Source organism: Carassius gibelio, chromosome B14 (genome assembly GCF_023724105.1).
Source record: "Carassius gibelio isolate Cgi1373 ecotype wild population from Czech Republic chromosome B14, carGib1.2-hapl.c, whole genome shotgun sequence".
In the NCBI taxonomy this organism is placed as follows: Eukaryota; Metazoa; Chordata; class Actinopteri; order Cypriniformes; family Cyprinidae; genus Carassius; species Carassius gibelio.
In genome coordinates this window covers 20,497,677-20,512,921 of record NC_068409.1, presented here as the reverse complement: position 1 = coordinate 20,512,921, position 15,245 = coordinate 20,497,677, and the positions used below count along the sequence as shown (strand labels likewise).

General features: G+C 37.3%; 1 protein-coding gene across 3 annotated transcripts in view; it reads right to left on the bottom strand.

Annotated features, from left to right (window-relative positions):
• The window catches only part of tenm2a (teneurin transmembrane protein 2a), a 404,535-nt gene extending 391,524 nt beyond the window's left edge, over positions 1 to 13,011 (bottom strand). For 2 of the 3 annotated variants that reach the window (XM_052574345.1, XM_052574349.1), the window contains exons 1-2: positions 12,886 to 12,998; positions 8,773 to 8,858 (exon numbers count right to left, since the gene is read on the bottom strand). The gene's annotated coding sequence lies outside the window, so the exon portion shown is untranslated. Of the gene's footprint in view, positions 1 to 8,772; positions 8,859 to 12,885 lie in introns of all 3 variants that reach the window. The other variant, XM_052574348.1, reaches the window with a different exon arrangement.
• Positions 13,012 to 15,245: the final 2,234 nt, after the last annotated feature.

The following is a 15,245-nucleotide window of genomic DNA, read 5'->3' as shown; positions in this document are numbered from 1 at the left end:
AGTTAGTCTATGTTAAGCGCTTTTGCGTTTCCATTACAGATTCGCGCAAAACTTTTGTGTTTTTTTTTGCTCTAAATATCGATAAACAAAACAAAATTACGGCGTTTTCATTAACCGATGTTATGCGACTAAAACGTCATTTTTTTCCTCTCGCGATCAGTCATTCCATAAATCATGGCAACAGATATCACAGCAACCAGGCTAGACATTATATTATTATTATCTCCAGGTTCAGGTTTGTGTGTGTGTGTGTCCACCTCCAGGTCCAGTTTTGTGTGTGTGTGAGGCTGTGTGTGTCTGAGTCGGTGTGTGAGTGAGTCTTTTTGAATGTTTGAGTGTGTGAGCCTGTGTTTGAGTGTGTCAGTAAGTTTGTGAGTTTGAGTGTGTGTGTCCATCTTCAGGGCCAGGTTTGTGTGTGTGTGCGTGTGTGTGAGCAAAATTTGCAACAAGAAGTCTGTGGAGCAGTCATAGCATAGAAAGTGTAGCAATGGCATAGCAATGTAGCAATAGCAATGTCTTTAAAGGGATAGTTCCCCCAAAAATGAAAATTCTACCTCAAGTTGTTCCAAACCTGTATGAGTTTCTTTGTTCTGCTGAACACAAAGGAAGATATTTGGAAGAATGTTTGTAACCAAACAGATCTCGGTCCCCATTGACTACCATGTTATATATTCTTTTCTACTATGGAAGTTGATGGGGACCGAGATCTGTTTGATTCTGTCATTCTTCCAAATATCTCCAAATATAACCAAATTATCCATTTAAGGTATCTGACACTAAGTGTTGGCAATGGAAATGTGTACTTGTCACTAAAAATATATGATATATATATATACACACAGGACACTTTTTTCCAATAGAAATATTTTGTAACATTGTAAATCTCTTGCAAGGTCAGGCAAACATCTAATACAGTGCTCTGTTGGGGGAAATTAACTATTTTCACCAGATTCACAATTCACAATCACAATTTGCTTGCGTTGTCTGGTTTTTAGAATGATTTTTAGTTACAGCATACTACTGTACATTTAAATGCATTAATTGCCTAATGTAAAAGTGTTATTATAATAAGTGTAAATATTACTTTAACATAAAATATAATGGCTGTAGAAAACAGTGGGTCAGAGTTTATAAGCATTCCATTATCTTTCTAATTTCCTGCACCAAATACCCCCCCCCCAAACCCACTCAGAATGTGAAAAATAATAAACCAATCCACCTGCTGTGTAAACTCTCACACACTAATGCTCCATTCCACAAACGTTTAACAAAAATGCTTTGGATGTCTCCGACCGACACTGACCCCGCCAACCTCCAACCATTTATTCTCAGAAGCACTCCCCACCCTGAATCGAATACCAATGATATGGTCACCTTGAAAGTCCAATAAAAAAAGCACCAGTGAAAACATTAAGTGCACCGACCACACACCCTTGGGGTGTCTCTACTCCCTCTGTCACTCTAATCCTTTATCGTTTGTAATTGAGGTAACAATTACATTGTGACCCTCTGTAGAAAATAAATCTTTTGCTCTGGCTGTGCTCTATCCGTCTTCATTAACATGGCACTGATGTGGTGTTTATTATCTGCTGAGTAGGATCCGGGTCTCCTGAGGCATGGCACCAATTCACAACTCTACAGCTCTCTGCTGAAAATACCTGAAGAGCGCAGAAGTCATTCAGGGATACGCTAACGTCAAAACCTGAAGGAGAACAGTGTATATGTCAACAAACCGGTTATTAAAGGAAACGCAAGATATTGATTTGCCAACCAAAGAACAAAATGCTTGTGCGTTACACAATCTAGGAAGATGTCATTAAAGGAATCCTATTTTGTAGTTTCACAACCAAACGCAGGATAGTATGTTCAGAAAAAAGAACACACTCATTAAAGTTATTAAAGCATTTTTCCCACCAGATGTTTCATTTATCACACCAAGGCTCATTCAGCAAGCTCCGATCCTGCTGAACGTTAAGCTCCGTGGAATAACACCCAAACAGATACACATTCACTGGTGTTTAAGCCTGACCCAGGAGGGGGAGGACATCGTAGCCCATCAGAAGGTCTGTCTGGCTCAGCGACGCAGTCAGTCAGGCCGAGCCCCTGCTGGCGACTAGCCCCTTCATTATCTGCTTTTAATTGCTTATTTAATGGGCTCTCCTCAAGCACCGTAGCCCTGCTGTGAGAGTTAGACTGCAGCTTGGCTTTAGCCATCCTAGCGACACTCCGCATCAGAGCGATCGCAGCAGGGTATCCAAACCCACAACCAGCATCCTCCTCTTCATCGTCATTATGGGTTCTCATTTTAATCGGTACATACAGCTGTGGCTAGAGGGTGAATTCTGCATTTAAAGGACCCCATCGAACTAGAAGATGCTCATTTGACCCTTGTTTACTATAATTACATTGTCTACGCATGTCTCAAACACATATTTCCCCCATCATGGTACTGCAAGCAGCAATTTATCCATTTCATAATGAGCACCTATGCAACTGCCCTCCAATCACATCAAGCAATGAAAGTTGACGTGAAATTCACACAGAATTCTGCATTATCACTGCATTGCAGTACAGTAAGTCAGTACAAGCCAATAAATGTTATAGAGCATTTAAAATGGAAGTAAATTTGTCTAATGTTTAAAAATATCATTTTGGCGCATCCCTCGTTTTCAGAGAGAGAGAGAGAGAGAGAAAAAGAGACAGAGACTTAGAATGTTAAGGTAAGGCACTAATAATGGAAGAAAATGGGCCACATTTTTATATGTAAAAAGCTGAGAAGAAAAGCTTATAATTTTATAAAAGTCACAATATGAATTAAAGTAATTTCCTGGCTCAATTTGACAGAAATGGTGACATTTTGTTGATAACCACACAAAAAAAAAAAAAACTCAAGGCTCTGGTGTGGTACATTCAATGGGGGAAAGGGGGGGGGGGGGGGTTAAATAGCAGAAATGTAAATCTAATATTTAGATTTCATAAGGACACATTTTTATTTTCATGTTATGTTATATTTTCATGTTATGTTATAACCACAAAAAAAAAAAAAAAAACTCAAGGCTCTGGTGTGGAACATTCAATGGGGGAAAGGGGGAGGGGGTTAAATAGCAGAAATGTAAATCTAATATTTAGATTTCATAAGGACACATTTTTATTTTCATGTTATGTTCAGAGATCATTTCATGTTAAATTTCAATTGAAAGCATTGGTGCAATTTTGCCTATAACCAAAAAAAAGGTTGATAGCTGATAGAATTTTATTGATAACCCACCCCCAAACCCCACAACAACAACAAAAATGTATTACTGTAAGAGAGAGGTTCTTTCAATGGAAGCAAACGGGGAGAATATTTTATGAATTTAAAGCAGAAATGTTAAACTTGTTTAACACTTAATTCTTCTGTTAAACCTAAATAACCTATATAATGGTTTTCAGTGTTGCATTTAAATGTCAACAGTGACGAAAAGTATAATTTTACACAGAAAAGGTTATCAGGTGAATTTTCATGTAAGCATGCATATTATTTACTTTTTATACATACTATTTATATCTTATTATACACACTATTAAAACTTAATATTTGGAGATTGGCCCCATGCACTTCCATTGTAAGTGCATCACTCTAAACCAGCTTTAAAAAAAGAAAACAACAACAACAACAACACGATTAAGTCAAAATTTGTTTTTGTATAAATCAACATTATGGCACAAATACTGTTAATTGAGCTTAACGTGTACCGAACCCAATATATTCCATTAAGCATTGAATAAAAACGCATTAATGCCAGATTGAATGTTGTAGTTGATTGCCTGCCCTGCTCTGATTGCTGCACAATGCACTGGTGAACACCACAAATGCCAAGCTGCTCATCACATGGTTGAAACGGCAGCATGCCAGAGGTGACCTTTTCATCCTATCCCTGTCATGCTCCATCATGTCATGCTCCTAACCCACGGCAATGCCACACACACAGCACTTCTTCAATGCTATTGAGCGCAGTGCACAACTCTGAGACCGAAACCAAAGAGCAATATGAACACCTGCAAGCACTAAGCACATACATAAAACACGGCACGGTTGCATATGAGAGGATATGTAATGCTTGGCTGTAAACTGGTGTCGCAAAATGTGCAAGGAACATATTGAACGGTGACGCCACCAAGTGGAACGCATCACCACTCTCTGCTCATTACTGCTTTCCACAAGACATTAGCTCAGCAGTCAGGCGTGCTTTAATTATAGAGGCCGGCTCCAATACCACATCCTGAGTTTAAACGTCAAAACACAGGTGTAAACATTCCCTGAGAGGTGCTTAGCCATGCGGATAAGAATAAAGCCTGTACGAGTGTAAGAAAAACTATTCCAGTCCTGTGTCATGCTGTTTGTGAAATCAAAGCTAAATCAACTTATCTTTCATGTCTATGAACAAAAACACGCAATCAATGATGTCCAATTCTTAAACTCAGTCTAACCGAAATAGTTTTTCCCCCTCTAGTGGCATGTAATCTAATCGAGTCGATCAATATGCATCCTCCCCCTATTCATTAAGAGACAAGCGGTCCAGTCAGCTCAGATTTTCAGTATGATTGCAGAAATTCTACAATTACACTTCCGCCACTGACAAGTCATTTGTAAGAAGAAAGTGAACATTACAAATTAAGTAATTAAGTCTGACTGGAGCAAAAACAAATAGCAAAGCTTTTATCTTGCTTCCAGTAAATGCAAAGTCATTAGTGGTTTGGGCTAACAAGCAATTGACAGTGGATTAAATAATTTTAATGAGGTGCAAGACTTTCCTCAAGCCAAATATGAGAATAATTAAACGAGAGCAAAATAAAACACTAGTTTGTGTCCGAGACTTCAAATTTCAGTGCAAAGAAATCTAAGAAAATAAAATACAACTAAATAAATAAATGAGCTGAATCATTAAAGCTTATCTCTTACTACAAGTAATTCAGGGAAGGAAAAGTTATATTTAAGCACTATTTAAGAAACTCTGACAAACATTTAAACTCATCACACTACAGACTTTAAAGACTCATTTACTAATTAATACAAATGAAGTAACACTAAGACTCTGAGCTTGAGGAAGGATAATGCTGTACTGTCTGCTTACTGAAGGATAATGCACTCAGAACTGCATTAGCATCTACTTCAAAATGCTTTGTGCAGCCTGAAAAAACAAAAAAAACCAAAAAAAACCAAAAAAAAAAACCACTTATGTTTAAACCAATAAAAGAGCACCTGGCAAATATGATGAGCTTTTGTGATCGGGCTCTGTGCCAACTTACTCTATCATATACCTGCTCATTTATATGTCTTGGTGAAATAAAGCTAATCAGCTCTGAAAACGTTTGCTGACTCAGAATAACACGCCGTCAAAACATGTTGTGATTATGGAAATCATGAACACAGATGCAAAACATGGTTTTACATACATTTGTATGTAAAATCAATAATTTTACATACAAATTAATAATTAGTTTTTAATACATTTAAAGTGCCAGACTACTTCACCATCAAATTCAAAGTCTGCATGAAAAGAACACAAATCAGTCCATAAAACAAAGTGCTGACAAATTATGTGTTTTGCCTGCAAGTCACAAGCTAATAATAAAAAAATGCATTCAATACTTCAGATAATACATAATTTATCATGCACTTATTTATATAACTGCCCATATAAATGTGAAAGTCCCCTATGAAGAGCAGAAATACAGCACTGCAGTGAACCCTTGGATTTGACATATTACAGAAGAGACACTTACTTCAAGATCTTTAAAGAAGAGTTACTGTACAGGTGATATGAGTCCATAGTTATTGTATTTCAAAGTTTTAGCTATGTGCAGAGATTTGAAGCAAAAGTGCAATAGATTTCTGGACTCTCATGGAGAACCAACAGCTGGCATGCTGTGTCAAATAAAACACAACCTGTGTGCTTCCTATAGTGTCGATTGGATTACACATTTCCTGACCTCCATCGGTCTGTTTCTAGCGCTCTAGTTTCTTGTGATGTTGAGCAGTGATCAAATAAGTACATCTGAAACCTCCTGTCATACAGATTTCTACCAGTATATCGGTATAAAATAATGGCCTTGCAGGTACAGTAGTTGCCAAAAGTATTGGCAGTGACAAATAAAAAATTGTGTTTCGCAAAATTTACTACTTAGGCTGTTGTGGTGTTCATTCAAATTGTTTCTAGATTATGTCATTGCCAATACTTGAAGAAACAATGCGAATGCACAGCAGTTTAAGCAGCAAATTTTGCAAAACACAAAATTTATGTCACTGCCAATACTTTAGTCCATGACTTTACACTGTTTGGATTTTTGATTGTGTGTGTGTGGATTGTAAGTGTAGAAAGATGCAGCAGGTGTTCTCTGCTGGGTGTGCTTGAAGACAGATATATAGAAGATGATGAACCCCCATTATTCCACACACCTGCACCTTTGGAGACATGGCGAGAGGAAGCAGAACTAGGCATTGCAGTCAAGCTGGATAACTTTTTGTGTGCTTTCAGGAGCGCAGGAATGAGACATTTGTTCTCTATGGTTATGCTTACACTGCAGCAGAATACTGTTGCTAGTCCTGTTTGGAGTAACTGAACGTAACAAAACATTATTACTGTATGTGATAACTAAAACGACTCTTAAAAGATTAAATTAAAGTAATAATTTTTAACTATTATTAAAATAATATATATTTATTTGATGTAAAGATGAATTTTCTGCATCATTACTACATAAATCATTCTAATATGCTGATTTGTGCTCAAGAAACAATATTATCAAAGCTAATAATATTTTAGTGAAAACTATTTTTTTCTGGATAGTTTGATGAATATCATTCTTTTTTTAAATCATGTATTTGAAACAGAAAATATAATAACTGTCAATAAGTTATGTCAGTTACTTCTCTCCAGTTGTGAAAAGTATGTATACATTAGTATATATATATATATATATATATATATATATATATATATATATATATATATATATATATATATATATAAGATAAATAAAATAGCTAAGAACATTAGTTTGTCTCCCAACTCTCTTATAAATAAATACTTGATGGAGGCAGAATTTTTGGGGGGCTGCATATCTAAGATGGAAAAAAAAAATATTCAATTCTAGTACTTAAAGTATTAAATAAGTATTAAATATACTTAAAATACTTAAATATGCATTACATATATGTCATTTTAGTCAGAAGAAATACTGAAAGCTATTGCAAATTATCAATTTCAAACACCGCATCAGAAAGACTGAATGGACTGAGGTGTTTAAAATCAAGATTAGTCCTCATGAGAGCCGTCTCACACATCTGAAACCCCTTCTCTACTCTAATGAAGTGATATTTCACCACAATCAATCAGTCTGTATGTCATTTACTGTTCCTGCTCCCTATTTCACAAATAAATTGCTACCTAGAAAGATGACCTTATTTATGGTTGTACTTCCATGTAGGTTCACCTATTTGCCCTATCCTCTCCAGTTCCCAGCAACCTCTTTCAGGACACTCTTTTTGTGAGTACTTCTGAACATATTTAAATGTTGTCGTAGGTACACGAGAACTGAACTGCGTGAGCAAACTTAATTGTATGAGATCAGAGCCATAAGCCCTGAGAAGTGACATGGAGTGAATAAAAAAGAAATGGCTGCTGGCAGTCTGTCCCAATATGGACACAGAATGGCAATATCATATAGTCACTCAGTTTCCAAGGTCAAAATCATGTCTCCAGTAGCAACATGGCTGACACAGAGACTATATGTGCTAATACTCATTGTAAAGTCTATATTTCCTTTAAGTCGTGCCCACTGTGAAAGTAGGTCTGGCTATAGCATGATATGCCGTAACTCTTTAAATCTATGAATTGAGGGCTGCTGTCATCCAATCCCATTAGATTAATTCCACCTCATAATCAGATGCTAAATTAATCCCATCATCCATGTAAAGTGATTCATGTTAAAGGTGTCCCATTAATGTCGCTACTGTAATATTCAGCTTCAGATGGTTGGAAAGAAGTTAATTACGAGGAAAAATGAGTTTCACTATCAGTGATACGGATGAAATGGAGGTCGAGAAATGTGATAAATGTACAACTGAAAGGAAAGTAAATATGTAACATTAATAGAACATTTTAAATATATATATATATATATATATATATATATATATATATATATATATATATATATATATATATATATATATAAAAAGTTTAGAACTAGAAAAAAATGTAAGAAAATGGATATTAATTAGGTGGTTATAAAAGAAAAAATTAAAACAATAAAAACTTTAATATATATTAATTACAAAAGCAGGTTTAAAAATGTTTCTTGGCTCCATTATTTCCTGACACAGCATCATGGGTAGTTTTAACATGACTTGAGTTTTATTACACCTTTAAAAATGTGAAAAAACATGCAAACCCACCAATGTCTTGGGACCAAGAAATCCGAAACTGTTAGCTGCTTAACACTACTCTAAAATAGCAAAATGTAACATACAATCAGGCACTTGCCACTTTTTCACTAAGAGTGTTTCTTCTCACCGTCTAGTTGGGCAACACAAGGCTGCTCACCTCTTATTGTGTCACTGTAGATTTGTGCTGTATTTTGCCCTTTTATTTACTGAGCAAGCCAACCATGTAAACATTTATCTACAGGCAATGAAAATCTCAGAAGAGATGGCTGGCATGGATCTTAAGGGTGATGGGTCAGACTTTAGTTTTATCAGGATGTTTCAGGATGCCACAGAATTCTCACCTAACTAATTTTGGCGTCCATGCAGCTGGCCTGAGATATCTTCATCTGCCACACAATCAGAGCTTGGTCAGTCTGTGTGCTTTACACTATAAAACAACAACAACAACCACAAAAACATGTTAGATAGAATGAGTAGATCACATTGTGAATAAATTATATTCAATTCAAGTTTATGTGTTTAGCGCTTTTTACGATACAAATCATTATCAAGCAACTAAAATTAAGTTTCTACAATATTTAGTATATAGTTATATTTAGAATAAAAGACATTTAAATCTATGGATATCTAAAGCATAAGTAATTCACAATTTTGCATTCCTATAAGCCCTTAAGGGGATATGATGAAAAATGTTGGATGTAGAAGAAAATTATATTTCATATAATTGCGGCATTAAACTTTTCTCTGAATAAAATAAAATTAAATACAATTAAATAATTGCATAATTTAGCGAGCAAACACAAAACCTGTGTTGGAAAAACATTATCTCAGTGCTTTTTCAAGTAAACACAAGAAAACAGTTTCTTAGAGGGAACACAAATTTGCAAAAACATTTAAATACTTTTTAATACTCTCCCATCTCATATTTTTCCCCTTAGAGGCTCAGTGTATTCCTATAGTGTAATCTCCTGTTCTTTTTGTTAAATATATACATAAAGCAGTATTTGAAAACTATTATAAAATGTTTAAATATTTAATTTAATTTGGCCCTAAAATTATTTTCACTGACTAAAATTAGATCATATTTTAATCTAAGTAAAATGTTGTTAAATTCTGACAAAATATTCAATAAATATATACGATATTTTCATCAGAAGACAAAAACAAATCTGTGTTTACAAAAAAATGACCACTGATCATGACTCTCATCGGTTTGGCTATGCATGACTTCCATTCATAAACTGATAAATAATTCCAAAAACACAACTGAGGTGAGGATCCAGAGCGATAACATTCCACCGGTGAATTCCACAAAGATCCGGTTCAATTTACGAACACTTCTTTTAACAGATAAAGTTCTGTGTCAGTCTATGCAGTTCAAAAGCAGGATAAGATCCTACCACAGAACGATGGCACAGCAGAATCAGTCAGCAGTTCCCAAGAGATAGGAATAGCATGATCCATTTTATCTGAAACAGGAAAGAAGCTTTTTCAGCTTTGTGGCACAATACCGTTAGATTACTATTACGTTTACAGCGCTAACAGTGCCTTAGGGCTGCTTTACTCAGATCCGACGGTTGAACATGCTATTAATGCCTCATATGAGACGTATACCTCCAGAAGCACATATATCCATAGTAAGCTGTGTCATTACTGAAGGGACATAACAACAGCAGGACATCCCACCGGATAATCTGCAGGCAAAGACGTACAAAGGACGGAGCTGCGGTTTCTTGGCCCATCACATAGGCAGGAAGACAGGTGCTCAGATCAGCCCGCTGACCTTTACGCATCCCACCTATCCCGCAGGAGCCGGCAGCATGCCGCAAAGCACCACCGATCTTCACACGTTTCGGCTCTTAATAACCAGCCCCCACCTCTGTACGACCCAGCGGAGATCCAGACGGAGTCACTGGCCCTTTGTCCTCCAGTTGAGGTGTGGGAGTTTAAAGGAAAAGAGGTCAAAAAGTGAAGGCACGGGTGGAGGAGTAGGATTAGAAGAGGGGTGAGCAGAGCAAAGGAACGAGGATCAAAGATGGACACTTCACAGAAGAGCAGTCGCATAAGGGTGAACCGAGATCAGACAGAAGGTTGTCCATAGGGAACATGCTGTTTCCATATCCCGGTGTCATTGTCCGATGTTGATGGTGTCACTCCCTGGAAGATCTGCGTTTTTAAGAACAGTCGGGCAGTTGGAGGTTGTTGGGAGGTTACAGTATCCCTTTGGGGTCTCCTTGCAGGTGGCTTTTAATTTTGGTGACGATTTGCATATATTCAATCAGTATGAGTAATTGGAGAAGGCGCAGACAGAGCAGAGATGCGACCGATTTCACCGCCGTTTAAAGAAGACGAGCCTACAGCTGTTGAGATCAGCTGATGACACAGATAATCTTGACACTGACTGATGTGTCTAATCAGCAAAAGTATCAGCACAATCAATTGCCCTTCCCCACAGCATTTCAAAAAAGTGCTTTTCTCGCAACCCGGGAGAGACGAGTGTGTTCTGGCAGCACACAAACAGAGCGAGATAATAAACGACCTTGACAATGTCAGGTGTGCCAGAGATAAAGGCCACCTACAGTACGGACCCTCCTGTTCTTTATTTTTGCCAAGGACCGCTCAGTCGCTCGACTGCCAACAAGAGTCGCCGTCTACGCTGGTGGTCTCCGGTTAGGTTTGGATGCACCGAGGGCTAAGTAATTAAGGGATGAAGTTAGGCTTACAAATAAGAGCTAGGGTTAAGATTTATTTAAAGTCTGCATGGTACTCTGTTCTGCTGAATTCATTTTAACGACGAGCTGGCCTTCTTAGGTGGCATACCAATGAAACATGAATCACACCGGAGTGAAATGACACATAATGGTAGGTAACGAAGAACTGACGTGTTCCACGGGCTGCCCGGATTTGAAGGGCACAACTAAAATGAGGCACAGGAAGAAAAGAGCTTAGCGAAACCGTAATTATCAACATCCTGGCAAATGGAGCGCTGAGTGTTGCCATGGCATAATTGGCAGTTAGATTTTGCAGTGGCAAAGCACAAAAACAGCAGCAATAATTTCTTAATGGAGGCTTATTAACATGGAGATATCTGGCAGGCACTTTGGTTGGCTGGGGTCCCTTAAAGATCCTTAAACCTCTTCAAAGACTTTAGTGATGTGAAATAACACTCCTGATACGCTCCTGCTGCAGCCTCGCTGATATGGCAAAGCAGAAAAACATCAGGATGGCTACTTGTTTGCCAAGTCACTATCCGGGTCTGGAATTCTGGTCTGACGGAGCTGTGTTTGGACCTCAGCTTGAGCCGTCCGATAATAATCGCTCAAACATGTACCATTGTACTGCTTGTCTTGTTTGAAGGCTCCAGTGGGATTGCACTGTAAACAAATGATCTTTGTTTAGAAACAAAAGCAAATGACTGAATAATCCTCTTCTGTGGAAAATAACAAGGGTTTCTGTACACTCTTTGCTGTGGTTTTCTTCTGTGATGGCATGATGGAGCACAGTGCTGACAGCTGCCAATCAAAAGCACTACAACAGAAATGGACAGATGAGCTCATCTAGATTCTTTAAAATTCTTCAGACATCATCTTGACGTCTCATCCATTTTATCTTTGCCTGATCTAACTGTTGATGTTTGGGACAAAAAGAGCATTGAGCACATGAGCATAATCGCTCACCAAAATAAAGTTAGATTCTAGTTTATAATGCCACAAAATATGAAAATGCCATCGACATATTCAGCAGAAGCAGTTGTACTGGTCCTTTTTATTTTTTTAAATGTAACTACAATTAATGGTGCTTGAACTTGTCAAGGTCCAAATGCCACAAACAAAACAACAATAAAAGCAAGACAAGAAAAACTTTGGAATCAGAATGTTATACGACTTCTGATTTTTTAAAGTCGACTTTTATGTGATGAAAGTCGAGTCGAAGTCGCTGCTAGTCGCTGATGACGTCATTAATAAACAAATAAGTTTGGAGCTGTGGAAAAACACCTTTTGCACAGCTATGGTATATGACACAGCGCTGCCCACATGCTAATTTCTCCATATTGTTCAACTTTATAAGTTCTTTTGCCTTTGGGTAGTTTTATTTCTCACAGATTTCTGCTCGTTCTAAATCAGATACAGATAAAGTAGCACAGTAAAGATTACATTTAACGTTACATCTATGCATAAGTGAAAGCGATTGTGTCTGTGAATTATTTCTAAATGGCAACGTCTCTCTGGTAGTAGTGACGCTGTGGGATTTAGTTATTAACAAATAAATGCTTGAACTTTTCAGTTTCTAAGCTATTTTATTGAGAAATCACAGAACAATGTTGACAGTACATTTCAGCGCTGAATGACTGAATGTGCACGAGCGATCATCGCGTGACGTACGAGTTACTGTTTGTAGGCTGTGCGTACATTACTGTGCAGCAGAGCATTAGATTAGGACAGCAATTAACTTACGTGTACACTAAGTGGTTTAAAACGTGCTTTCTCCCGTTCAATTTCGAGTGTCCAGTAATATAACCACACGTCTTCTGGACCTTTCAGAGTATACATTTATTTGTCATTTTAACCGTTGTAAATGTGGAAGTCCTTCAAACATTTATTATCCTGCTACGCCCTCTATAGGACCGGCGACTAGCCGACTAATCGATTAGTCGGTGCAACCCCTAATTCTCACACACATAAACATAACCATTAAAAAAAAAAAAAAACACCAAATAAATAAATGTTAATCTAAACTTTTAAAATAAATTTACATTTTTTAAAAGATTTTAATATATATGCATACATACACACAAACATATAGAAAGATATTGATAGATAGATTTGAAATTATGATTTAATTTAATAAGGCAAAAAGGCTGTGCAAACCCTGCCTGGCACTATGTGAAAAAGTAATTGCCCCCTAAAACTAATAACTGGTTGTGCCACCCTTTGCAGCAACAACTGCAATCAAGCGTTTGCAGCAACTGGCAATGAGTCTTTCACATCGCTGTGGAGGAGTTTTGTCCCACTCTTCTTTGCAGAATTGTTTTAATTCAGCCACACTGGAAGGTTTTTGAGCATGAAAAGACTGTTTAAGGTTATGCCACAGCATCTCACTTGGGCCACTCCAAAACCTTAACTTTGTTTTTCTTGAGCCATTCAGAGGTGGACTTGAGGGTGTTTTTTGGATCATTGTCCTGACTGATACATGTCAACTATTTTGTTTCTTATCATCTGTTGGATCTCTTTGGACTGCAGCATAAGGTGTTGCTCTTTAAGCATGCTTCACTTTGTCAAACAGGTTATATTTAAGTAATGTCTTGATTTAACATGTCTGACAGTAATCAGGCCTGGGTGTGGCTAGTGAAATTTAACTCAGCTTTCTAAAATAATGTTCTTTCATGATTTAACAGAAGCCAGTATATTTTTTCACATAGGGCCAGGTAGATTTAGACAGTTTTTTACCTTAATAATTGAAATCATCATTTAAAAACTGCATGTTTATATATATTTGTATGATATTACAATTTGTTTGATGATCTGAATATTTTCCACCCAAGTGTTGATAGTACAGGAAGCAGGAAGCTGGGGTCACATCTATATGAACAACTATTGAGTCTTGCAGTGGTTAGCAGATCCGGCTGAACCTTTAGTCTCTGAGTTTAGAAGATTTGGCTAACTGCTGTGCTACAACTCCTAGCCCTACACAACCTTTCCTTCATGTTATCACAGCAACAGCAAAGCACATTGAAAGGGGTCGTGGGTCACTTCCCAGCAATCCTTACTGTTGCCTCATACTAAGAGCAGTCTGATTGGAGGCTGAGGGTGGACTGACTCAGACACATTGAAACATGGCCAAAGACATAAGAGGAGGAAAAAAAGCAAAAAATCATCATCATTCATCTCAAGATGCCATTGCTGGCCACATACACAACCTTGCAGTTTGGATTTCCCTTTGAAGTATCCTCTTCCATCAGCCAGGAGTGAGAATGCAGCTATCATTTCAGACAGGACTTACTGGAAAAAGTGAATATGAGACCACAGAGCTGTCAGCCATCGCTGAATTTAGACAGCCTGATGCTCATATTTGGGGAATGGCAAGATATTTTATAATTATTGTTATTTATTTTATTCAGAATACAATGATCCTTTCTTGGAAGCCTATATTCTATATATAAGGGCTGGGCAATTATTCTGATTATCTAAGAATTTAAATGTAATGTTTTGCCATAATTTATTTATTTGTTTGTTTATTTGTTTTAAATCAAGAAATCACATTTTTTTATATCAAAATATTAGAAAACATTTCAAATAGACACGATGACACTCACATCTCAATGATAAGGGGTTAAGACAAGAACACCTGACATGACGTACTACCACTGTGTGTTTCTATGAGGGTGACAGGCTGAAAGGTGCTGCTACTTTCTTTCTTTTTTACAAAAATGTCACTGTTAATAATAGCGAAGTACTGCTGTTACACTTGATGTCATTTTAAATTTGAATTGCCAAGAGATTTTATACTGAATGTCTACATTTTGTCCAAGAAATGTTTAGGATTTTTCTTTTATAATTTCTGAATTTCATTACTGAAGTTTTCAGAATTGCATTAGCAGGCTTCTGGGTGGGCAGACGGCAGGCAGGGGGGCGGGGGGTGGGTTCTGACTGAAGGCTCTGACATTGAGTGTTCCTGACAGCTCTGAAACAGGTCAGATGAGACGAGCCCCGGCGCTTTGATTGCTAACTGACACATTAATATGTATTGTGTCTGCAGATGCAATTATATTCAGGGCAGTGTGTATTATTATAAATATCAACACCTGGCCCAGATA